The sequence below is a fragment of the Macaca fascicularis genome, chromosome 14, assembly GCF_037993035.2.
Source record: "Macaca fascicularis isolate 582-1 chromosome 14, T2T-MFA8v1.1".
Taxonomy (NCBI): Eukaryota; Metazoa; Chordata; class Mammalia; order Primates; family Cercopithecidae; genus Macaca; species Macaca fascicularis.
In genome coordinates this window covers 79,898,820-79,926,638 of record NC_088388.1, presented here as the reverse complement: position 1 = coordinate 79,926,638, position 27,819 = coordinate 79,898,820, and the positions used below count along the sequence as shown (strand labels likewise).

At 35.6% G+C, this 27,819-nt stretch overlaps 1 long non-coding RNA gene across 2 annotated transcripts in view; it reads left to right on the top strand.

The window, feature by feature from the left end:
• Positions 1–27,819, top strand: part of LOC135967082 (uncharacterized) — a 1,183,085-nt gene that overhangs the window by 745,841 nt on the left and 409,425 nt on the right. Inside the window, exons 3-4 of one of the 2 annotated variants that reach the window (XR_010580944.2) lie at positions 15,185–15,262; positions 18,349–18,382. This is a non-coding gene — a long non-coding RNA (uncharacterized lncRNA). The remainder of the gene's footprint in view (positions 1–15,184; positions 15,263–18,348; positions 18,383–27,819) is intronic. The other variant, XR_012423572.1, reaches the window with a different exon arrangement.

Below are 27,819 nucleotides of genomic sequence, written 5' to 3'. Positions count from 1 at the left end.
AGATATTCAAAACTAAAATTGGTAAGAATTAGAAGGAAATAACATAAAACTGAATTGAAAGGAAACACAGTAAGAAGAAAAAGAAGGTTTAATGCAAGGTAACATTTTCATAGTGTTTGACTATATACCCTCAGTTATGGGCAGTGTGAGTATGAGGAAGAAACGTTAACAAACACCAAAGTCTTTTGAGGAAGTTCGGGATCTTGTTTAGTTTTTTGGTAGCGGTATTGTCAAAGAAAATCTGAAAGCATTTTAGGTGTGTTATAGGATCAAGTCAATGAATTAATATGTCGATAATGGGAACAAGGGTTTTTACTGTAATAGACATATAATACAGACATAGAATGATAGGAGGCAAAAAAAAAAAAACAAACTAACAAAACCTTTTTTGGGTGCTGGATTGGAATTTGAGGAATCTGTGAATTCATGATTTCTAAAATATGTATTTGTGTGTATGCCTGTTTCTGTGCATTGTACATTTGTGAATGCATTTGTATGTATGTATGTATAATTGGATGTATTTATGTACATACACCTGCATATGTTTTCTAGCTCCGTTTGCTGACAGGGCCAAGATCCAAAGATACCCTGACAGTAATGAGTAAACCTCACTCCCAAATCTTGTTACTTAACACTATTTCATACTATCATGAAGCAGAGACCTGAGAGAAGAGGCTGACTTCAGGACTAGGCAGGGTAGGTACAAGATGAGCCTGGAATATCTTCTTATGCTAGAAAGTTAGGAAATACTTCAAAAAGTAATAGAAGTATGTCATAAGAACATAGAATTTAGATTGATAGGACTTCCACTGCCCAAACCTGGGACAACTTGAACACCAAAATATTTAAGTACAATATAGAATTATAAACCATTGAAAAAATAGGAATTTATTTGGCCATACTAAATAATACATAAATTAATACATCAATCAATGAAAGAGAGGAGAAGGATTATAATAAAATGCCAAGTGCCCACTGGTTAAGGTGGAAGGAGTATATAAGTTAGAAAATTAATTTTTTGCATTGTCATAGTAAAAACTATATTAGTAAAGAATCATCAATGGATGCTAATCCAGGAAGAAATTTTGCACGGTCTAGCTCTTTCTACACACACACATAGTACACACATACACCCCTATACACATATGTGTGGACATGTGTGCATGTATTCATAACCATCCACACATACATTTATATGTATACACAGCACTTTGCTGATATTTTATATAGACTGTCAATGTGGTATCATGTCTCTTGCAAATCGTTTTGGCTTTTAAACCAACACAAGCTGGGCTAGATTTCACTATCCAATCCCTCTATTTACAAGCTCCTTATTCTTGAGCAAATTACCTAACCTTTCTCTTTCTTGGTTTCCTCATTTGTTAAGTGAACAGAATAGTCCTTACCTTGTGTAGTAAGGTTAAAATGTAGTGAATGTTAAACTGAACACTTACAAACACAGAAAGCTCTAGAAAGGCCTAGCACAGGTAGATGCTGTTCGAGTGGCTGCTATGATTGCATTTCTATTATTGTGACGATGTTATTATAATGATGTTCCTTTGGGTCTGGTAACCTAGACCACTTTCTCTCTGGCCTAGATCAGTTTCTCTGAGGTCCTCTCTACGTTGTCTAATGGTCACTCACTCTCATTCTTCATCTATAGCCCCCAGAAAGCATTTGAGCCAGGGTCATCACAGTTTCAATAGCTACCCCTAAAGTTGTTAAGGGCTGGAATTTAAAGAAGCTGGACCTAGTCATATTTTGGGGTAGTGAGACCCTCAGAGTAAATGCATCTGAAAAGAAAAAAACAAACAAAAAAAGGAATGTTTAGTTTGTGTACAAAGAGGTAGAACATAATATTAAATTTCCTCAGTCTTGTTTGTAATGACTCAGAAGCAACCCTTCCCCACACACTCAGCGCCAAATAAATCAATTCCTCAACTCCGACTTGCTCTTGACAGTGCCTTTAATCTGTGAACTACGAAATGGAAAGAAATCTTGTGTGCACTCCTCTCCCTCCATCTGCTTGTGGCTGTCAGGCAAGCAGTCAGAAGCACTCAGTAACAGAAGCTAATTGGAAGGAACCGGTGTCTTCAGCTCCTTTGGTAATTATCGTAGCCACTCGCCTGGCATGGAAGAGAGCCTCTGGCCTCCACACTGTTTGATAAAGAGAGTCTTCCCCTTCCTCCTATAGTCACAGAAGCAAAACAAAGCCAAACAACACTAAGCACTTTCTGTTTGTTTGATAAACCACAGAATTACTTTAAGGTTGAATAGACTAAGCTTTAAGTTCAATTCAATTCAAATACATTTGAAAGCCTTTAAAGGTGTGTCTAATTCACCTCTATGTCCCTGGTGCTCAGCGGAGTCCCTGTCTCAAAATAAGCACTCAGTACAGCATTTCCAAATGTTGGAAATGTTCATTACTAAAACTATTATTGTCAATACCCATCGAGTTCCTACTATGTATGTGACTTTGAAGTGGGCATTTATAAGTGAAAAAGTTTAATTCTTGACGTGCACAAACTTGGTTTGAAAACTTAGCTCTCAAATTCCCAGCAATGACATTGCAGGCAAACCACTTCATCTCACTGAACGACAACTCCTGCCAATGCTGTAGGAATTATATATCATTCACGAGGTCGTGTACATTAAGTGAGTTAAGACTATTAAAATGCCTAGCATGCTGGTATATGCTAAGTGCTTAATAAATGATTGTTTTCCTCCCTTGCTTCTTAATGTATCGTAGCACTGTATGAACCACTTGTTGCATTCATGACTAGCATCTTATTTCAGATTTTTGACTTGAACATTATTAATTTAGGACAGGACACCAAGTGCTAGTTTCTCTCCCATTGCTGTGTATCACTTCCAATTCCAGCATCTCTTCCATGTTTCATTTTCTAGAAAGGACATCCTTTAAATAGGAATTCAAAAATTCAAACAAGATTTTTATTGTGTCATACTTATGTGCAAATACTGTGGCATGCCTTAGAGATATAGAAATGAGCATATCATGATTCCTTCCCTCAGGGAATTTGTCATCTTGTCAGGGAGACAGGAGCATACATATCCAACTCAAATACAGCATGAGTTTTAGATGGGAGATATTCTTAAAATCAAAGTGCTATAAAGTGCAGAGGATGGAGCTGCCAACGTGTTAAGGAGCAGGAGAGTTGCAGGAAGGAAGGATTCATACAGAAAATGGGCTTTGAAGCATGAGCTGATATTTTCTAGGCGAGAGACAGGCAAATGATAATTCTAAGAAAGGCAACAGCATGTGCAAAACTATCATAAAACAATGCATGTGATAGGAAATGAAAGTATGTATTTGCCGCCACATTGTTACATGCTACACCATACAGCAAAAAAGCATCATTAATGAGCTATGCAAGAGTCAGATATGTTTAGCAAGAGAACTGGGAATGATGTGGGAAAAATATTGATAATAGTTTACACTCTTTCTGAGGATAGAGTAGGGGCATAGCTGCCCCCACTGGGGTGAGGCTTCAGAAGTTGGAGCTTTAGCAGGCTCAGTGGTCATCTGCAGAGGATAAAAACCTTGAGGCTTACAACAAGCCTGTATCTAGGAGTACAGAAGGGTCAACCTGAATTCTATCAACTTTTCAGAAGGCAGATGCCCAGGATGGGATTTTATGAATCACCAGTCATGCTAGGTCAGGAATGAGAAAGGCTGAAAACAGATGGGAGACTGAGTAGGAACCTGGAATAACTGTGCAGATGACAAGGCCCTTCCTTAGGCCCGCCCTCAGAGGTAGTAGAAGAGGAGGAGGAGGAAACATTTGAATGCAGATTTAGGAAGCCAGTGGACATTGAATATAGAAAGTGAGTGAAGCAGATAATTTGTGTACTTTAGTGACAGATGGCATGATAATGTGAAATGAAAAGGAACTAAGGAACTTTTATTTGAGTTTCTTAACTAAGCCCTAATTTGTTCAATAAATACAAGGTTTTGTTTTTAAACAAATGATTAGAATTGTCAGTAGAAATGTAAACTGCAAGATAATTCATAAAGCTATATTTTCTATTCTGTATACTTCAGTCCTTTATAAAAATGCATTTGGAACTTGCAACTAATAATTTGATAAATTCATAAAGTTAATCATAATAACAATTTTTGTCTGTCATATGATAAGAGATGACAGCTGCCTTCTCAATCACATTTGCACTGAAGTGGAAAAACACTGAAAAAGTCACAAAAACATAATTTATAATGCTAATCAAACTCCCTTAAATTCTTATGAAACTTACTTTGTGTTACTTTCTCAAAAATGTTCATAAACTTAAATAGTAGTGATTATGGAATCTCCATTGTAATTTTAGTTGTTGCCAAGCTACACAAATTGACCATAGTATTTCCTTCACATAACCTTATGAACGAGTCAATATTTAGCTAAATAGAGTTAAATGAACAAAGTATTGAACCTGGGACTACAGGGTAGTGAAAGAAAAATTCATTGCCAGGCAGGAGCTGCATATGTAATAGACTTTAAGCTTTAAAGATCCAAATCTATGTATATACTTGTTATTCTGTAAATTGTTTCCAAAATGTTTTATTAAACTAATCAACAAACATCTATTGAATGCTTGCTGCTTACAGGGGTTTTTGATAACCTAAAATACATAGTCCTGCAGTAGGCATTTCACCTGGAGTACAAAGCCATCTGTTTACAGCACTTAGGCCATTTATATACTGCATGAAGAAGCTTCTTTATCACAAAAGATACAAAAATAGCAAGGATACCTATATTATTTTTATTCCCATTTGGTAGATGAGACAAAAATGAGTCTCTGAGAGGTCGAGTGATTTAATTGACCATAGTTACCCAGGATTTAAACTTAGCTCAAATTTTGAGCTCTATATTCTTTGCATAAGACCTGCTACGGAAGCTTTAAGTAGCATCAGGGGCAAGGCCATTGTGCATATTTTGTTTTCTGTTCATATTGGAACTGTCTATGATTCCTTTATGATCACAGCAGTCACAGACAGAAAAAGATGTATGCAAGGAAATTCAGTTTTACCAAATGTGTAATTTTTAACAATTTACTTAACCTCTCTGAGCTTTAGTTTTCTGTTTCATGAAATGGGGATAACAATGAAATATCAGAGTGAAGACTAAATGAGACTAATTTAGATAAAAGGTTACATGGATGGCTAGATGGATAAATAGGTAGAAATAGGTAGGAAGAGAAATAGAGAGAGAGAGAGATCTGAGACTACCACAAAGCAAGCGAGTCTAAGTCTTAGGAAGAATATAAGATACTTATTTAATAAAATTAATATGTATTAAGTACTTTTTGTGTGCAGGAACTATTCCCAGTGCTTTATTTATATTATCTTATATTAATATCTATAACTATGAGAAACCTATCCTACTATCTCTGTTTTACTGGGGATATAACTGTGATTTAGATGAGACAGATATGTTGCCAAAGTTTTCACAACTATCAATGAATGAAGACAAGATTTAAATACTTGTCTTTTTGATGTAAAAACCCACACTTTATATTTTCCTGTAGTTTAAAATTTACTCTTATTTGTTAAGGGGAATGTATGTAACTCTGTAATTAATGTATGGGGAAAGCACACATAGACTTAAAGCATATAATTAAGTATCATAATGTCAGATGCCTAGAAGTAGTTACAAATTCTACATTGTTAGAAATGTTTATTCCCTGCTGCCATAAAGAAATAGCACTTGAACATAAATTTAATTTCCTTGGAAAGGCCATTTTTTTACTTTCTGTAGAAGGGGTACACTCGCCAGCAGTTTTGCCACGAGAGTACACCGAACGAAGGAGACAAGGTCATTTATAACCTGATGCATCCACCCTACTGCTGTGTCCGGTTTCCACTGACTAGAACGGTACCTCACATCCTGTATTTTTCCTGATTGGCTGGCAACTTAGAACTTTTTAAAAGAGGCAAAGGCAGAGAACAAAGGAAGGAGGAAGTAAATTGTGGAATGCTGAGAAAGGTAAAAACACCTTCAAATAAAGAAGAGGAACAGGCCATGGCCTAATGCTTGCTTGGACCAGCATAAGCATGCCAGGGCAAATATTTAGACTAAATTGTGGGAGCTAAGAACATAAAGTACATTGATTTCTTTTTTATGGCTAGTAGATATTTAAGAATGTTAGCACAGGTCTTTGAGTAAATTTTGCTTCTGAGAGAAGTTACTATTTATTCCTAATTAGATGGGGAGGAAAGTCTTTGAAGAGGATCCTCTACTTTACTTTTGACATACATTCTAACAAATAGTGTTATAATTAATCAAATCTCATAAAATAAAACGCCAAGAGGTATGTTTTGCCTCTTTTCATAATTCTTTTGACTAGTTATTATGGAATGCAATTGCTGTAGTTTCAGTACAGAAACAAATTGAAATGAAAACGGATAAATATGGAAAGCTCTCTAGCCTAAATAAACTTTAGGTCAAGTTTAAGCATTTGCAGTATATTTGATGTCTCTATTCCAAAAATGTTGGGAGCATCATAAGGTTAATGAAACTCCTAAGTTTTGTAAGTCAACTTAGTCTCTGTCTTTTCTTGAACTACAAAGACCATAACTTTAGTGCCAACACATTGTAAATCAGGGCTATTGGGAAAGTGATGCCTATCAATTTTGTAATGTTAAAGGATTGTTTTGGTTCATTTCAGCTGCTATAACAAATTACTGTAGACAGGGCTGAAACAACAGACCTTTATTCTCATAGTTCTAGAGACTGTGAAGTCCAAGACATTATGCTGGGAGATCTGGTAGCTGGTGAAGGCTAATTTCCTGGTTTATAGATAGCTGTCTTCTTTTTGTAGCCTCACATGGCAGGGAGTAGAGAGAAAGAGAAAGCACGCTCTTGTGTTTCTCCTTATAAGAGCACTAATTCTATTCTTGAGGCTCCACCCTCAAGATCTAATTACCTTCAAAAGGTCCCTCCACCTAGTATCATCACGTCAGAGAATAAAATTTCAACATATGAATTTTATTTTGGCAGAGGCACAATATTTAGTCCACAACAATGGTGGAATGTAGAATGAAAATGCAGTGAAAAGAACAGTGGGCATAATCTCCCAACTTTGACCTAGTAGCTGTGTGGCTGTAGACACATTATTTTCTCTCTGTGTCTCACGTTCCATGAGATTTAAGGTCAGAAATCACCAGATTCAAATCTTGGTTCTGTTCTTTAATAGCTTTTTGACCACGGACAAGACATTTTGTTTGCTCTAAATCTCAACTATATCTTTAGTAAAACAGAATTAGTATGAACACATGCTTCATAGGGTTGTGAGAGTTAAGCTAGGATAATATATGTAAGGCATTTAAATTTGTGTATTACATATAAGTGTATAATCAATGCTAGTATTACTGAACACATTATATTTTTTCTATAACTTAATTTTTCCCACTCTGTGTCAGGTACTATTCTAATGTTGACTTTAAGATTCATATGACTGAAAGCTATGGTAAGGATTAAATTAAATAATGCATATAGACTAACAAGAACATGGCATTTAGGAGATAATCAATAAATTTTAAATTGTGAGACTCAGTGATATATAAGTAAGACAAGCACCTGAATAGGCATAATTTGGTTTAACAATGAAGAGTGAAGAAATACTTTATTTAGTCTTTCATTCATTAATTTCTTTTTTCTATTCAACAGTCTTTATATTGTTGACCCAAGTCTGTGCCTGGCAGGGATCCTAGGCACCAATTTGGAAACAAAAGTTTATGAGACTGGGTTTCTGCCTTGTAGGTTGAGAGTCCTTACTCTGAGATCCAGGCATCTGTGGATGAGTTTCAGAGAGTCCGTGAATTATATAAAAGAATAATAACTATTTTTGTGTTTCCTGGGGAAGCATCTGTCTACCTCTTCCTAGTCTCCCTAAGTGATTGCAACATAGAGAAAAGATGTATGTAACCTGCTCCTAATTAAAGCTTCAGCAGCACTACTGTTCCTTGGCTGCCTGGGCTTTGGACATACCTGGATTCAAACCCCAAATGCCTTCCCTGGTTGCTCTAAAACTTAACTTGAACCTCGGTTTCCACATGTGTAAAACTGAAGTAGTAATCCCTACCTCTCTGACTTGTCTCAATAATGTATGTCGAAGACGTTCTCACAATTGTTGGTACTTAGTAGCCATTTAAAAGTAGTGGTTTTTCCCCCATTCAGGGTTCCTCCCACAGTGATGACTGTCTCAGAGACCAGCAAGATGCTAGTCTCATCATCAAAGAAGCTAAATCACAGCTTATCGATTGATTAAATCACATTAGAATCCTGTGCTTTCAGACACCAGTCACAGATAGGAGTGATATAAGGAGTTGAAACATGAACACATTGGTGGTAATCAAATCCAAAAACCTTGGTTCGTGTGCCTAGTCTCTATATCATAATTTATATGTATCAATTCATATGTCTCATATTGTACCTGCCACTAATCTAATCCCAGTCATAATTTAATTGGTGACATTGTGATTCAGATCCCTGGCATTACAGAAACCAGCATGAGATGGATATGTGACACAAGGGCATGTTTGCCCCTCAGATGTTTTTAAAAAATAGAAGAGACTGAGGAGCTTAGAGTTAAACAGCAACACAGACTAATAGCACCTCATGAGGCACACCTTGCTGAGTGCCTCAGAAAGGTATACAAATCTTGAGAAGCAAAAAACAAAATTGTAGTAGTGGTGGAAGGGTGTTTTATAGAATAATTAAATAAGTAACTGTGAAAAAATAATCACCTAGAAAAATATTGCATCTTACCTTATAATATGGTAAAATGCATGTCATAATCTTGCTAATAGCATTGCAGATCATTCTAATCGTGGTCCACATCTTATCTCCTTTTAATGAAAAGTTGTGACAGCCTCCAGCACTCATACCACAGAGCAAGTGTCATAAAAGCCTACAGATTAGCTCACTTATGAATCCAGTGTGATCAGTGAAGGGCTGAACTGCATATTTGAGTTCTCTAGATGACAAAAATTTGGAATCTCAAGACCCAGACCTGAGAGAGATATTCCAAGAGTATATTAAATGGAAGGTTGTTTTCATATTTTGAATCTTTCTTTTCTTTATAAACAAAATATGTTAAAGAATTTGGCATTTTCCAGTTTTTCAGAGAACGTTAGTGATCATATATTTTCATGACATAGTGATATTTCTACTCATCACTGGATAAAGTCCAAATTCTTTACCACTATACATATACATATGTTTATATATATCTTTATATTTATGCCTATATTAGGGACTAATAAATATGTGGAGACAGAAAGATGAATAAGCATGTCATAGATTAGGCCTTCAGGGAGCTTCTTCTCCATTGGAAGCAGTCAAACAGTCAAATAATTATAATGGAGGTGGTGATGGGAATGGTAAACCTTGTGATAGGAACATCAGTGATAATATGAGATCGTGTAACAGGGACACCAAACCTAGATTCAGAGAGTCAGGAAATATTTCTTGAGAGAAGTGACACCTGGACTGACCTTAAGGATGAGTAAAAGTCCACCAGCTGAACACAGCAGTGGGATCGAAGGAAAAGACTATTCCAGACAGATGGACTGAAGGACCAGAGACAGTGAGGCATGGGATGCATTCTAGAAAGTGGAAGAAATTCAGTATGAGTACAGTAAACATTAGCAAGTGAACAAAACATTACAAAGAAATAAAGATAAAGAAAGAAACAGATTCCAGAGTAACTTTGCATGAGAAAATACACAAAATTGTGAATACGGCTGCTCTGGGAAAACTTTTCAAACCTTTATGATGATAAATGATCACTACTTCCTTTATCCCCATGGGTCTGAACCCTTGACAAACCTGGATGGAAGCACCTAGAGAAAAACAATTACAATCTGATGTCTGCATGTTAGATATCAGATGGTCTTTGGGTCCTCACAAACCATCAAAGTAAATCAATCTTCAAAAGTCTTTGGGTAAAAAGGCTGAAAGAGAGACAATCATTATCACCATAAAACCTCCATCGCAGCGACAGATAGACAAAATCAACAAATAGACAAAATAAGCATATAATATAGTGTTCCTATTCAATAAAATACTAAGAAAATTAATGTTTGGTGCCAATTCAAGGCAAATGGCCTAAAATGGGCCCACAGAATAGCAGCTATCTAAAATTACTCTGACTCACATTAAAGCAAGGAGGTTCCCACACAGAATATCAAGAAATCACTATAACTCGATCCAGTAAGTCCTAGACTTTTACCTGCTATGTATATAATATATATACTTATTTCTGTTTTACTATCCACTATTCTAATGCACATCGCAGAATAGATCATATCCTACCTCTCCGACACTATGCAGATTAAAAATTACTTGGACTTAAATTTGAGAATTTAAACTACTGTTCTTTTGTCATTTTTGTTATTCTGATAATAGAAGCACTTCTCTATTTTATTAACTTTATTGTAATGTTAATTAAATAAATGGATAAAGGAAAGGTGTGTCATATTACAGCCTAGTGTCATGCTGTGCTTTATTGATTAACAACAGAAACTTAAAAAGTAAGAACAATGGCAAATAGAAAGCATCTGAGCAAAACTAACAATTAACTCCTTTCCTTTAGTCTTTTTCTTTTTAAATGTTTTTCTAGAGCAAATTTAATAACAGGGAATAAGTCTGATCAAAATAAAACTCTATAATTTACCCATTTGTTTACTAAGAGATCTTCATTTTTCTCATAACTGCAATTGTTTTGTCTGTTTTAAGTGGTACCGAAAGATAATAACTTAACTCATGTCTCAGGTTTCAAAATAATTTGCCTTCTCTAGTATTGTAAGGTTTAGAAGCATGCTTTCCTATCCAAGTTGTGCTTACACATAAAAATTTAATGACAGAATTATTGCTTATGATCCTTCACATTTCACTCTAACCATTACAGACTATGATGCATACCTATATTTAGAAAGCTTTGTAATATAATTCAATTACAGGAACTAAGCACAGATTGCATTTTCCCCCGACCATTAATTCTATCTCAAGTCTTGGACAGAGACTTTTTAATTTTATATTTGTTCTTCAACAGTGTGTATAAAAAATGCCCTAAAAGCTGCTGCTTTTTCAACAACACCATGGTCACAGTTAGTTAGCTATTTAATGCCACCAAGCACAAGTCAGGGCATGCAACGAGCATGAACTGGACTATAAAATCACTGTGATGGATTTAGATCCCTGAGTCCCTAGTGAGTTCTGTACTGATACAGCACATGAGCGAGAAGTCTCATCAAGATGCAAGTTTAAATAGGAATCTATCCTGCCACATCCACTGATAAGATTAATTATAGATCTCTGAAACTGATGTGTTTTGTTAATTTCTGGCATCACTTTATTAGGAGTGGCTTTAAATAATTCTCTTTTCCAGAGTGACACTTTTCTATATATTTTCAGTTTTGATAACTTACTGAGTCACCCATAAAAGCTTCCATTACTTATTTGCCATTAGTCGTTGCATCTGTCCTTTGAAATTGGGACAGTCTTTTTGCAATAGTGCCAAAATGCTGAAAGAAGGAAAGGGCTCTCTCTATGAGACTATTCAGCTCTTTTCTATCAGTCATATATCCTCAAATGAGAGAAAAGGGCAATAAATACAGCACAAAGACACTTTGTCTTGTGAATAACATTATCTACGTTTTATAGAAGGCCCAAATGATCTTTTTTTAAAGCTGAAATTTTGGCTTTAGTAGTGGCAACACACTACACTATTTGTATATAAATTTATGTTATATCCCAAAAGAGTTTAAAGCACAAGTTTGTAGTAGGACAGACATAAAATTGAATCTGTATCAGTGTTTACCAATCGGGTAAAGTTATTTAATTTCTTTGATCTTTAGTTTTATAGTTTATAAAATAAAAAAGATAGTACCAAATTTTGTATTTATCATCATGACTAAATAATATGATACACAGAAAGTAATTATTACAATTCTTGGCCCATCACAGTCACTAAATACCAGCTTAAACATAAAAGTGCTATTTCATAAAATATATTCCTAAGATTTCTGTTGACATAGTCCTCTTAAATGTGAATCCAAGAAGTGAATGTTATAAAAATCTTCAGAGTAGATCTTACTGAACACTCAAATCTCTTTATTTCATTATGATCCTTGTGATGGATGCTTGGAGTTATATTTTATTGATACAGTGTTCAATATTGTTAACTGAAAAACTGCTAAGCTCAATTAGGTTTTATTTTTTTCTCCCATCTTCTCTAATGTCTACAACAGTACTATTAGCTGTGGGCTATAGTAGGATGGAGCTGGATTTTCTGGACCATCTTCATTTGCTCTCTCTCTCCACATCTGAGCTCATATCCCCCCATCATATGTACCAAGCTCCTTACTATCATCAAGGCTCCACCACAAAAAAAGCCTTCCTTCTGGGCACTGTCTTGACTAATTCCTTTTTTCATAATTCCATTTTTCTTTTTGTTATGATATTGATCAATATCCTATTGACGATGATGTAGAGAAAGATACTTTCCATTATCTGCTCTGGATTTGGGGATGGACTGTCTAGCTGTATCTCAGTGTAGAGGAAGACCAAGTCGAGGCACTAGGTTCCTCTTGAAAGGCAGATCAGAGAGTCACTCTGGAGCAGAGGTGAAAGCGGTATCCAGAGTAGAATCAGGTTGACAAAAAGAATCTGGGGCTGAGGTTAAGTTGGGTAGAAATCAATAAAAAAATAAGGTGGTCCAAAAGAAGTAAGGAACAATGTTAGGGAGTGGATCAGACTCCCTAGTGGATCAGAATCGAGTAATTAAATGGTGAGTATTATAATTAGAAAGCGTTTTTTCTTCTTTTTTTTTTTTTAATGTATTATATTTCTTTAGGCTAGGAACAGACTCTAAAAGAATCAGCCTGGACAAAAAGCAACATGGTTATTGTCTTCATCAAAATTGTTGTGATTATCATCATCATTATCATTATCACCATATTTTCAGAAAACAAAAGAAAATAGATTAGTGTTGCATTGAAATGGTTCAAACAATAGATTAAAATAAAACTTGCTTATTATTGTGCAGTCTTTATTCATCAGGTGATTTATTGATTTTTTTAGATATAATTTGCATAATATACAATTTTACATAAAATAAAATGTACCATATTAAGGGCTTCACTTCAGTGGTGTGTATCCTCCCCCTCTACATATACCTAAACAATCTGATTGTTTTATTATTATTTGACCATGTGTTGAAAACTTTTGATAGTTTCAATCCAAATCTGACTCCTCGTTAATCAAGATTTTACTTAGTGTGTTAGTTTCTTATTGTTGCTCTAACAATTTAGCATAAATTTAGAGTCTTTCTTTAGGGGAGAATTTGTTTCCTGGCCTTTTTCAGTTTCGCAGGTCCCTGCATCCTTTGCTTATATGGTCCCTTCTATCATCTCAAATCCAGCAGCATAGCATCTTTAAATCTCTCTGTGATGGTCCCTCTTACCTCCATCTCTTACTTACACGAACCTTTCTGGTTATATTTGGGCCTACCCAGATAATTCAGAATAATGTCTCTATCTCAAGATCCTTAATTCAATCACATCTGCACAGTCCCTTTTACCATACATGGGAACATTCACAGGTTCAAGGGATCGGAACGTGCACATCTTGGAGGTGGGGAGTGGTTATTCAGCCTACTACACTGAGATTAATATTTATATTTTATATTGCATAAATAATATTATTGTGGTATTTAAGTTCTTCAAGATCTTTAATCTACATGAAATTTTTTGAATACCTCTCTGAATTTCATAGCATATGAAATTTAAATAGCTCTTCTTAAAATGTGTGTTAATTACCTAGGGAGTTTATATTTTTCCAAGCTGTGTAAATTCCATCTGATTTTCCAATATATACAAAAGTATGTCTATATCACATTATGCATGAATTTTGTCTATGTTACTGAAAATTTGGAAGTCTTTGGGGATGGCCATCTATTTCATTGATTCCTTCTTTCCTCTTCTTCCTCCTCTGTTCTCCTCCCTTCATCTTATCCCTTCTACCTTTCAGAGTACCTGGGATCTCCAAATTCTTCTTTTTCTCTTAGAGAAAGCAGTATATCTTTAAAAAACACCAATTAAAGACTTGAAAAACTACATCAAATTACATTAAAACAAGGGACCTCTATTTAAGAAGTTTCTGTGTGTATTTAAAACTGCTGTGGCTGTAGCTGGCAAAATAATGTTTTCCTCCAATTATAAATACAATGCCATAATTTATTTTAAATAGAGATTGTAATCATAGATAATTTAAAGATGATACTAAGCATTTATATTATTTGGGTACATATTTGATATAGATATTTGAGTAATATCTTCCTGGCATTCCTCACTTACTAATTTAGCTTGCTTTTGTTAAGTATGCCAGACACTTTCTAACTGTAAATACAATAATGAGAAATAAAACATGAAGTCTTATTTCATTGGCCTATATCATTTTTATTGATCTTGTTTACCAATTTGCCATCCATATCTTTGGTTTGCCTATAGCCTTTGGGTAATTGTCTAGTAACTACCCCTGGGGTTGTGGTCAAAGTAAATTGATATTAGTAGCAGGCTTGAGTTTGACACTACTATAAATGGTGTTCATTACCTTAATCTCAGTTGCCATGTAAATAACCATGTGGAAATAAGATATTTCTGAGGAAAAGGTGATTTCGCCAATAAACCTCATAAAGACAAACACAGAACACAGTGAGATCTCAGAAATTTTAGTTTCTTTATGTATCCACAGTGTATATGCACCTTGAAACCAAAGCTTTAAGCTTGGAGGTACTATGTCTCTCTGCTCAGCATATAAAAAGTGATACAAATTAAAATATTTTTGAATGATTACATAAATATATATATCAAATATGTGGTATCTTTCCTTCCCAAATAATTTGTAAACTAGTCATCCAGAAAAATGATGATGATATTTTTTCTATTTTAATTTACTATTCATTTATTTCACAAGTCTTTATCAGCATTAAGCTAGATTCTCTCTACTCTTTCTTTTACATCTCCATGCCCACATAAAACTGGGCTCAGTACACAGTGGATACACAGTAAATGTTGCTGATTGACTGGAAAAAAAAATTATGAGGCCATTATTATTGAAGTTTTCAGGTTTCTTTTCCTAATTTTAAAATGCCTTTTTCATTTTAGATCACCCGAAGTAACTGTCTCACCACATCAATCTATTGATTCTCACTGCATGGAGTGAAGAAGAAACCACCAGATCAGGTATGGTTTCCAGTACTAAAAATTATTCACTCAAAATTAATATGTATTCTGCATTTCAGAGAGGAACACTAAAAATATTCTTACAGTTGAACTTGGGGCAATTGATTTTGGAAGTTACCAGAATTTAAAAGACTTTTTTTTTTTTTTTTTTTTCAAACACAAGACCTCTTTTGTGGAAAAGAAACTATTTATACAAGTACTTTTTGAGGCTTCTACATTGCAATTTACTCCACCTAATAATTACCCTATCAACACATATTCTGTCTAAATGTCTTCAGTCACAGTCCTTCTAACGTAATCTGGGTGTTCATTGTTCTTCTGTTTGATATGCACTGGAAGCCCATGGTGTCTTCTTATTTTAATCAGTATTTGAATGCATTGTCAGTTGACATAAAAACAACAATGATTAGTAGGACAGATGTTTCCCTTAAATGTGAAAATGTAGGGGCTAAAACCACAAATTAACCCCAAAGCTCACAGTCTTTGCATGCATTTTTCAAGAAGTGAGATAAAAATTGTTGTCATGTGAAAATCAGGAGCTCGTCAAAGTTGTAAAGATCTGTAACCTGCAAAATAATGTCATTTTGAAGTAGCTCAACTACCTACTCTGAAAAATGAACAAACAACTGTAGTATGTTGGTAAAATGAAATATTTACCTTTAAAGATGTTGAATTTGACAAAGAAATTGGGAGAAACATTGAAAAAAGAAACAGAACAAATGGAATTTCATGCCAGATGCATTAGTATATAATAGAAGGATTAGAAGAGCCTATGAATGGGATTAACACTATTCATTTGTATAGTATTATTTTTATTAATACTTTATGTTTCCTGTGCTTATTGGCTGAGAATGCTATAAAAATCAGTTGTTCGTGACATTTAGTTATCAAAAAGGTAAATATCTTACAATAGTTAACTAATTTCTTTCATATTGGTTATGTTTATGTTCTGTTTCTACGTTTATTCCTTAGTATTTTTCATTGAAATTTCTAATTATACCTTATGAGAAAAATTTAAAAATACAATGTATGTGTCAATGATTCATAGTTAAGGAAAAAGTTGAGGCGAAGGTGATTCCCTTTTCTGCTCTCTCTCTTTTTGTCTGTAAAAACTTTATTTACATAAATTTTGTGATAATTATTTTTCTTCAACCTTCACAGATACTTGTTGAGAATAGATAATGAATAAAGCTGCAAAATAAAAATGAGCAGCTCAGACTGGGATTAGGCTCTTAGTTAGCTAATATCCCAAGAAACTGTTTCACCTGTGAAAGCCTGTATTAAGGCAGAGCAGCTCTAAAACCCAATTTAGGATGTAAGTTACCATCACTTCAAGAGTTATAACAAGATTTTCTGAATGTAAGTCTCAATCATAGGGCTCATTGTATGATGATCCTTTATTTTTTGACTGAATTGCTTAAACAATTATTAATAAAAGGGATGAGTATCTTTGAATTATAAGGAGTCATCCAGCTACTGACCTGCTCAGAGTTTGTAGAAAAACACTATCCAGTTCTCTTTAGATTATTGGGCCGTGAGTCTAATCTGCTCCATTAAAGCTTTATTCATATGCAATTAGAAGATTAAAATGAAGCATCTTTGGAGTCAACACCCATTACATAGTTATCAGTCTTCTTGGTCGAGGTGGTGGCATTACAGTGGGATATCTGTCTCATCATACTTTCCCTATTTCATATCTTACCACCTCCCCAAAACATACACAGTTGTCACTGCTTTTGACTACAGCAGTTCACTTAGCATATACTGTTGTTTGTTTTAATGCCATAAACTTAGCTAAAGACTTTCAGCCAAGCTCACATTTGAAAAATCAAATAAAGAAATAAAGTAATAGTGTTTAATAGTGCATACCATCACCTCCATGACTCTGGGCAAACCTTAAACTCTCCTTCTTCCTAGTCATTGGATGAAACTTTCCTGCTGGAGAAAGCCTAGCTCCTCTCACAGGGGGATTTAATATCCTTGTTTTTTTTATTTTTTTTTTTATATATCAGACAAAGAGATCTATATATTTTAATTGCTCCATTTGATAACTCTCTGATTATTTGAATCTCCTCATAGAATAAGTACGACATAAAGTTATAGACAAGTAGACTTAGGTTCAAGTCCCATCATTGCCTTTTACTACCTGTGGCTCATGAGCAAGCTAGTTAAATTATTTGTGCTAGAGTTTATGCATTTCTGGGTTGGGAATAATAATATTACCTAAAAGAGTTTTTCTAAGGATTGAACTAAAAATACATTTTAAGTTCTTAGTATACTAGGTGACGCAGAACAAGCACTCAAAAATGCTAGCTGTATTATGAAGCTGCTCAAATTATTAGAGTGAGATACACGCGCACACACACACACAGAGTTAGCATAGGCAATAAGAATGGCTTATCTGCTTTCAAATCATTGGAATTGAAAACTTCTTAATACCAAAAGTGCACTGAATATAGCTTGAAGTTTGAAATTTGTAGTGTGTAAGGTCTTTATTGCTATTGCTTATCATTATAATCACAGAAAGCTCCATATATGGAGCTCAATATTTGAGAAAGCCATGGTAAAAGTGACCACAGATATCATCTAGCCTAAAGATGTTTCAGACTGGATTGTGTTTATTTATTTTGATTTGGTTTGGCTTCTTCTGTAGAACTATATTATATTAAGAGTTCTATAAGGAGAGCTGATCTGTGTGGGAATGAGATTCTTGTCTGTTCAATTCTTGTCTGTTCAATTCCCCCGTGAAGACCATCCTTCAGTTTGCTCTGATCTCCCAGTGCTTAGAAAGCACAGTTTTAAGAACACTGACCTATTTCAGTCCCGTAATTTTTAGGATGGAGAAACCAAAGCTAAGAATAGCGAAGTGACATGCCCAAGGCCACACCAAAAGAGGCCAAGTCTGGGTATGCTGAGTCCTATCTGTGGGATTGTTCTAACTCTTCAGTAGATTATAGTGAAAATTTAGAACAGTAAATATGACTTTGAAAAATGTGGTTTTCTCTCCCTTTTTACCAATTATCTTTTAAAAAAATCTTTTTAACTTTATTTTTTATTTATTTAAAAAGAATTTTTTATCTCCATAGGCTATTGGGGAACAGCTGGTGTTTGCTTACGTGGGTAAGTTCTTTAGTGGTAATCTGTGAGGTTTTGGTACACTCATCACCCTAGCAGTATACACTGAACCCTATTTGAAGTCTCTTATCTCTCACCCCGTTCCCACTCACACTTTACTCCTGAGTCCCCAGAGTCCATTGTGTCATTCTTATGCATTTGCATCCTCATAGCTTAGCTCCCACTTATGAGAGAGAACATAAGATGTTTGGTTTTTCATTTCTGAGGTACTTCACTTGGAATAATGGTCTACAATATCATCCAGGTCGCTGTGAATGCCATTAATTCATTCTTTTTTATGGCTGAGTAGTATTTAATTTTATACACACACACACACACACACACACACATACATGTCATTCACATATATGTGACAGTTTCTTTATCCACTCATGGATTGATGGATTTGTTTCACGTTTTTGCCATTATGAATTGTGCTGCTATAAACATGCATGTGCAAGTATCATTTTTGTATGATAACTTCTTTTCCTCCAGGTAGACACCCAGTAGTGGGATTGCTGAATCAAATGGTAGTTCTTTAAGGAAACTTCACACTGTTTTGCATAGTGGTTGTAGTAGTCTGCATTCCCACCAGCAGTGTAGCAGTGTTCCCTGTTGGCATCTATTTTTTTTTTTTTTATTATGGTCATTCTTGCAGGAGTAAGGTGGTATTGCACTGTGGTTTTGATTTGCATTTCTCTGATCATAAGTGATGTTGAGCATTTTTTCATATGTTTATGGGCCATCTGTATATCTTCTTTTGAGAACTGTCTATTCATGTCCTTTTCCCGCTTTTTGATAGGATTGTTTTTTTTTTTCCTTGCTGATTTGTTCGAATTCGTTGTAGATTCTGGATATTAGTCCTTTGTCAGACGTATAGATTGTGAAGATTTTCTGCCACTCTGTGGGTTGTCTGTTTGCTCTGCTGACTGCTCCTTTTGCTGTGCAAAAGCTCCTTAGTTTAATTAAATCCTAGCTGTTTATTTTCATTCTTATTGCATTTGGTTTTGGGTTCTTGGTCATGAAATCCTTGCTTAAGTCAATGTCTAGAAGGTTTTGTTCAACATTATCTTCTAGAATTTTTATAGTTTCAGGTCTTAGATTTAAGTCCTTAATCTATTTTGAGTTGATTTTTGTATAAGGCGAGAGATGAGAATCCAGTTTCATTTTCCTACATATGGCTAGCCAATTATCTCAGCACCATTTGGTGAAAAGGTTGTCCTTTCCCCACTTTATGTTTTGGTATGCTTTGTCGAAGATCGGCCTGTTTTTATACCAGTACCACACTGTTTTGGTGACCATGGCCTTATAGTATAGTTTGAAATCAGGTAGTGTGATGCCTCCAGATTTGTTCTTTTTGCTTAGTCTTGCTCTGGCTATGTGGGCTCTTTTCTTGTTCCATATAAATTTATGATTCTTTTTTTCTAATTCTGTGAAGAATGATGGTGGTATTTTGATGGGACTTGCATTGAATTTGTAGATTGCTTTTGGCAGTATGGTGATTTTCACAATATTGATTCTACCCATCCATGAGCATGGGATGTGTTTCCATTTGCTTGTGTTGTCTATGATTTCTTTCATCAGTATTTTGTAGTTTTCCTTGTAAAGGTCTTTCACCTCCTTGGTGAGGTATATTACTATGTTTTGTTTTGTTTTGTTTTGTTTAGCTATTGTAAAAGGGATTGAGTTCTTGATTTTATTCTCAGCTTGGTTGCTGTTGGTGTATAGAAGAGCTACTGATTTGTGTACTTTAATTTTATATCTGGAAACTTTTCTGAATTATTTTCTCAGTTCTTTGAGCATTCTGGAGGAGTCTCTAGGGTTTTCTAGGTAAATGATCATATCATCAGCGAACAGTGACACTTTGACTTCCTCTTTACCAATTTGGATGCCTTTTATTTCTTTCTCTTGTCTGACTGCTCTGTCTAGGACTTCCAGTACTATGTTGAAGAGGAGTGGTGAGGGTGGGCATCCTTGTATTGTTCCAGTTCTAACAGGAAATCCTTTAAACTTTTCCCCCTTTAGTATTATGTTGGCTGTGGGTTTGTCATAGATGACTTTTATCACATTGAGGTATGTCCCTTGTATGCTGATTTTGCTGAGAGTTATAATCACAAATGATGCTGGATTTTGCCAAATGCTTTCTCTGCATCTACTGAGATGATCATGTGATTGTTATTTTTAATTATTTATGTGGTGTATCCCATTTATTGACTTGTATATGTTAAACCATCCCTGCATCCCTGATACGAAACCCACTTGATCATGGTGAATTCTCTTTTTGATATATTGTTGGATTTTGTTAACTTGTATTTTCTTAGGATTTTAGCATCTATATTCATCAGGGATATTGGTCTATAGTTTTCTTTTTTGGTTATATCCTTTCCTGGGCTTTATAATAATTTAGGGAGGGTTCCCTATTTCTCTATCTTGTGGAATAGTGTCAATAGAATTGGTACCAATCCTTCTTTGAATGTGTGGTAGAATTCTGCTGTGAATCTGTCTGGTCCTGGACTTTTTTTTGTTGGTAATTTTTAAATTACCATTTAAATCTCACTGCTTCTTATTGGTGTTTGGGGTATCTAATTCTTTCTGATTTAAGCTAGGAGGGTTGTATATTTTCAGGAATTTATCCATCTCTTCTAGATTTTCTAGTTTATTTGTATAAAGGTGTTCATAGTAACCTTGAATGATCTTTTGTATTTCTGTAGTGTCTGTTGTAATATCTCCTGTTTCATTTCTTATTGAACTTATCTAGATTTTCTCTCTTCTTTTCTTGGCTAATCTTGCTAATGGTCTATGAATTTTATTTATCTTTTCAAAGAACAAGCTCTTTGTTTCATTTATCTTTTGTAATTTTTTGCTTCAATTTCATTTAGTTCTGCACTGATCTTGGTTGTTTCCTTTCTTCTGCTGAGATTGAGTTTGGTTTGTTCTTGTTTCTCTAGTTCGTTGAGGTGTTACCTTAGACTGTCTGTGCTCTTTCAGACTTTTTGATGTAGGAATTTAGGGCTATGAACTTTCCTCTTAGCACCACTTTTGCTGTAACCCAGAGGTTTTGATAGGTTGTGTCACTATTGTTGTTCAGTTCAAATAATTTTTAAATTTCCATCTTGATTTAATTTTTGACCCAACGATCATTCCAGAGCAGGTTATTTAATTTCCATGTATTTGCATGGTTTTGAAATTTCCTTTTGGAGTTCATTTACAGTTTTATTCCACTATGGTCTGAGTGAGTACTTGATATAATTTCAATTTTCTTAAATTTATTGAGGCTCATTTTGTGGCCTATCATATGGTATATCTTGGAGAAAGTTCCATGCACAGTTAAATAGAATGTATATTCTGTGGTTGTTGCATGGAATAATTCTGTATATATCTGTTAAGTCCATGTGTTCCAGGGTATAGTTTAAATCCATTGTTTCTTTGTTGATTTTCTGTCTTGATGACCTGTCTAGTGCTGTCAATGGAGTATTGAAGTCTCCCACTATTATTGTGTTGCTGTCTATCTCATTTCTAAGGTCTACTAGTAATTGTTTTATGAATTTGAGAGTTACGGTGTTAGATGCATATATGTTTAGAATTGTAATATTTTCCTGTTGGACAAGGCCTTTTATCATTATATAAATAGAGACATTATGTAATGTCACTTTTTGTCTTTTTTAACTTCTGTTGATTGAAGGTTTGTTTTGTCTAATATAAGAATAGTTACTCCCGCTTGCTTTTCTTGTCTATTTGCATAAAATTTATTTTCCCACCCCTTTACCTTAAGTTTATCTGAATCCTTACGTGTTAGGCGAATCTCTTGAAGGCAGCAGATAGTTGGCTGGTGAATTCTCATCCATTCTGCAATTCTGTATCTTTGAAGTGGAGCATTTAGGCCATTTACATGCAATGTTAGTATTGAGATCTGAGTTACCATTCTATTTATCGTGATATTTGTTGCCTGTATACCTTGTTTATTTTTATTGTATTTTTGTTTTATAGGTCCTATGAGATTTATGCTTTAAAGAGGTTCTGTTTTGATGTGTTTCCAGGATTTGTTTGAAGATTTAGTGCTCCTTTTAACAGTTCTTGTAGTGGTGGCTTGGTAACGGTGACTTTTCTCAGCACTTGTTTGTCTGAAAAAGACTATATATTTTCTTCATATATGAAGCTTAGCTTCGATGGATGCAAAATTCTTGGCTGATAATTGTTTTGTTTGAGGAGGCTGAAGATAGGACCCCAATTCCTTCTTGCTTATAGGGTTTCTGCTGAGAAATCTGCTGTTAATCTGATAGGTTTTCCTTTATAGGTTACCTGGTACTTTTGTCTCACAGCTCTTAAGATTCTTTCCTTCGTCTTAACTTTAGATAACCTGATGACAATGTGCCTAGGTGAAGATCTTTTTGTAATGAATTTCCCAGGTGTTCTTTGTGTTTCTTGTGTTTGGATGGCTAGGTCTCCAGCAAGGCTGGGGAAGTTTCCCTCGTTTATTCCCCCAAATATGTTTTCCAAACTTTTAGATTTATTTTCTTCTTCAGGAATGACGATTATTCTTAGATTTGGTCATTTAACATAGTCCCAGACTTCTTGGAGGCTTTGTTCATATTTTCTTAATCTTTTTTCTTTGTCTTTTTGGATTTGGTTAATTCAAGAACCTTTTCTTTGAGCTCTGAATTTCTTTCTTCTACTTGTTCGATGTTATTGCTCAGCACTTTGCATTTCTATGAGTAACCATTGTTTCCTGAAGTTTTTATTGTTTTTTATTTATGCTATCTATTTCATTGAATATTTCTCCCTTCACTTCTTGTGTCATTTTTTTTTTTTTTAATTTCCTTACATTGGGCTTCACCTTTCTCTCGTGCCTCCCTGGTTAGCTTAATAACCAAACTCCTGAATTCTTTTTTAGGTAAATCAGGGATTTCTTCTTGGTTTGGATCCATTGCTGGTGAGCTAGTGTGATTTTCTGGGGAGGTGTTAAAGAACCTTGTTTTGTCATATTATCAGAGTTGATTTTCTGGTTCCTTCTCGTTTGGGTAGACTCTGTCAGAGGCAAGGTCTGGGGCTGAAGGCTGTTGTTCAGATTATTTTGTCCCATGGGGTGTTCCCTTGATGTAGTACTCTCCCCCTTTTATGGATGTGGCTTCCTGAGAGCAGAGCTGTAGTGATTGTTATCTCTCTGCTGAGTCTAGCCACCCAGCAAGTCTACCAGGCTCCAGGCTGGTACTGGAGGTTGTCTGCAGACAGTCCTGTGATGTGAACCATCTGTAGGTCTCTCAGCCATGGATACCAGCACCTGTTCTGGTGGAGGTGGCAGGGGTGGTGAAATGGACTCTTAGATTTCTTAGCTTCGGTGGTTTAATGCACTATTTCTGTGCTGGTTGGCATCCTGCCAGGAGGTGACACTTTCCAGAGAGCATCAGCTATGGTAGTATGAGGACGAAGAGGAGGTGGTTGGGGCCCTAAAACTTTCAAGAGCATACACACTTTGTCTTCAGTTACCAGGGTGAGTAGGGAAGAACCATTGGGTTGAGGCAGGGCTAGGCATGTCTGAGCTCAGACTTTCCTTGGGTGGGTCTTGCTGCGACTGCTGTGGGTGATGGAGATGATGTCCCCAGGTCAGTGGAGTTATGTTCCTAGGAGGATTATTGTTATCTTCACTCTGCCATGCAGGTTGTCAGCGAGGTGGGGGAAAGCCAGCAGTCAGAAGCCTCACCCAGCTCCCACAGAATCCAAAGGGCCAGTCTCACTCCTACCATGTCCCCATCCCCAACAGCACCAAGTCTGTTTCCAGGCAGTGGGCAAGCAGGACTGAGAACTTGCCCCAAGCTACCTGCCTCCCAGTTGGAAAGCAAGTATGCCTTTCCTTTTTCCCCTGCCTGTGGAGTCTGCATACCAGATTCATGCCCTTCCCTGAGTTCTGGCCAGGAGACTTCTTGATCAGTTCAAGTTGTTACAAAGTTCAGTTGGAGATTTCCTTCTCCCTGTGGCCTTTTCCCAACGCCTCTGTCCACCCTCCCAAAGGACACCTATGAGGCCAGGCAGAAATGGTTTGGTAGAGGACCCATCAAGCTCACAGAACTTTTCCCACTGCTTCGTCTACCCCTGCATTTTACTTGGCTCTCTCAATTGACTCAGCTCCAGGTAAGGTTAGAATCTTGTGTCGTAATCTAGACCTTCAGTTTCCCCAGTGAGGGTGTGTGTTTGGGGGCAGATGATCTCTCTTTCCCATTTCCACAGTTTGGGCACTCACAGTACTTGGGGTGTCTCCTTTGTCCTGCAGGAGCAGTCTGCTTCCTTCAGAGGCTCTGTGGGTTCTCTTGGGTTTCCTGATTTATACCTGCAGTCGTTTTGAAGCAAAGATTCATGATGCGAGCCTCCACACGCTGCTCTGTCCCAGTCAGAGTTGCAATCTAGTTCTGCCTCCTGTCTGCCATGATCTGCCCAATCCTTCCCGCCCCCATTATCTTGTTTTGGTTGTTGCACATGTATTACTGCAACAGTTCTCCAACTGTGGTTGGAGAATGCATGCAACTAGCAATGCATCACTTTTTAGAACTACAGATTCTTGGGCTGACCTCAGACCTACTGAATCAAAAACGCTAATGGTGGTACCCAGCAACGTATGCTTTAACAAAATCTGCAGGTGATTCTGACATTTCACAAACATCTGGAAACCACTGCAATTTTTTTTTAAATTAGCTCCACATATAAAATAATTTTAGTTACTTGTCTTGCCTACCAACAACCAAAACACACTAGTAAGAAACATAAAATTCTATAAAGAAAAGAACTGGTAGAGAATGAAACTAAAATTAGCTGATCACCTACTGTAGAGCAAGCACTCTTTAATTTCTCTTAGCTATCTTACTTAATCCTATAGCAATATTCTGAAGTATGCATTATTATCCCAACTTTACTGATGGGAAAATTCAACTCAGAGAAACTAAATAACTTGTCCAAAATCATTCAGCTAAAAGCTGCAGGTCTAGGATTTGGATTCAGATACAGTTGAATCCAAAGCCTTACTGTATTGAAGCCCAGTGGGTTTCATACACAAATGGAGTGGAATATTTGCAACTTTAGGGAAAAATTATTTCTTTAGATTTTTATTGTCATTATGGAGTGCTTCTATTTTTATTATACTTGGTATATAATATATATCTTTTGATGTTATACCTTTCTTGATGTTACAAGGAAATAATAATTTGACACTCTTACATGAGTATGCCTTTTCTACTCATTTCCATTCTACTTACACCTATTTGAATATTAATTTCCAAATTTCTGAATACTAGCCTGTGACAGGCTAATAATACACATGTATATGTTTTTACTTACTTTAACATTTCTTGTAAGAAATAAATATAGCTCCAGTGTATCCTGTTTGGGACATCAAAAAAGTTTCTGAAAAATGAATCATCACCTTATAATGCAGGCAAAATTATGTAAGTCTTATGTAAATGTAATTACATATAGGAGCAATTACAAGAATATGCACTGTAAATGTTGGAGCCATAATATAGGGAATCACAGGAGGAGAAGGTAATTAAGCATCTAGGAAGAAGTTTATCAATTTTTATGTTTGAAAGAAACAGTAAATTTCTTATTGTGTTCTGCAGAGGGTGTGGTGAATAGGTGGTCTGATTAGGGAAACTCAGGATAAGGAGATACTGTGAACATTAAGATTGTTCTTGTTGTTGAAGCATCTCAGTTCCCAAGCTTTTAAGATTACATGTCAGTTATAGACCTGGCTTATCTGTACTAGAGATTGGTTTGCAGTGAATGGTCAGAGAGGGCAAATTCTCCTTGCCCACTCCACATTCTAGGGTATTGCTTGTAAGAAAGTCAGTCACATGGTTTAGTTCTAGAAGACTGAACTTGACTAGACAGGTTGTACTATTGGCTGCCAGATGAAAAATGTATATATATAAGGAGATAAATGCACAGAATTTAGCAGAGAAGTGATTGTAATATCAGCACTTGAAGATTTATATCAAATATTACATCTGAAGCATGATATAGAGCCTCTATATAGGAGAAAAAATAAAAATAAGTTAATATTATCAGATCTGGAAGCCAAAGAAAGCAAGAAATTCAAGTACTCAGTCTTATTGAGGGACAGCGAAGTGTTTGTTTGAGAACTAGATCAGATAATTTTAAGACTTGAGGCACAGAGTACACCTTCTTCCTTCTAGGACAAATGTGGCAATCAATCCAGTGTGCAAAGTCCCATATCTTACTCAAAGTCTAGGCTTGTTCATTCTTCTAAGCAAGTATCCCTCCAGTTTCTTTCCTTTGCTTCACCTGTACTAATATTACCATACTCCATGCGACCATCATCACCATTGCCTGAATGATTGCCTCCTAACTGGCCAGCTTACTAACACTTATTCTCCCCACAATCTGTTTTCTAGACTGTAGCCAAAGCAATTAACCCTCCAATCACTTTCCCTTGCTCTTAGGGAAAATATTAAAATCCTTAGCATGGTTTACAAGACGCTCCATGCTGTTATCCCTACTTACTTCTATAGCCTCATCTGATCTTCTCTCACCCTTGCTCTCTCTGTAACTCCACACTTTTCGTTTCAGTTTCTATAGACGACATGTCTGCTCAGGTCCTTTTTTCCTAGAAAACTTTCTCCATTGCCCTCTCCTCTTCTAGTCTTACAGATCTCAATTAAAACATTGCTTCATCAAGAAACACTTTCTTGACAACTCTCTACTGAAACACACACACACACACACAAATGCACACATATACACACTGTTTAGATTTAGTTCTTGTTATACTTCCTCATAGCTCTCTGCTTTCTCCTTCATAGAACTAATAAGTTTACAATTGTATGTTTATGTGTTATTTTAAATAAATGCCGGGGTCTCCCACTAAATTTAATCTACATAAAAGCAGGAACCACATACATTTCTTATATGATTGTATATATACCTTAGGGCTTAGGTCATTGACTCGTATAATGTATTTACTAAGTAGATACGATACCAGAAGTATAAGTGACAAACGAAAAAGTAGGTAAATAGGACGTCACAAAATAAAAGAAATGCTATAATTCATGTTATCAATAAAGTTAAAACCCACTGGATAAGAGAAAATATTTATAAATCACATATCTGATAAGGGACTTGTATTAAGAATGTATAAATAATTGTTATATCTCAACAATAAAAAAGATGAATCACCAATTTTTTTTAAATGGGTAAAAAACCTGATATTCTCCAAAGATGGTACATGCATGTTCAATAAACATGTGAAAAAATCACACATCATTACCTACCAGGGAAATACAAATCAAAACGACACTGTGATTTTACATCACACTCACTAGGATGGCTGTAATAAAAAACAAGTATTGGCAAGTATATGTACAAATTGGAATCACGATGTACTGCTAGCAGGGAATGTAGAATGATGCAGCCACTTTGGAAAGCACTTTGGCAGCTCC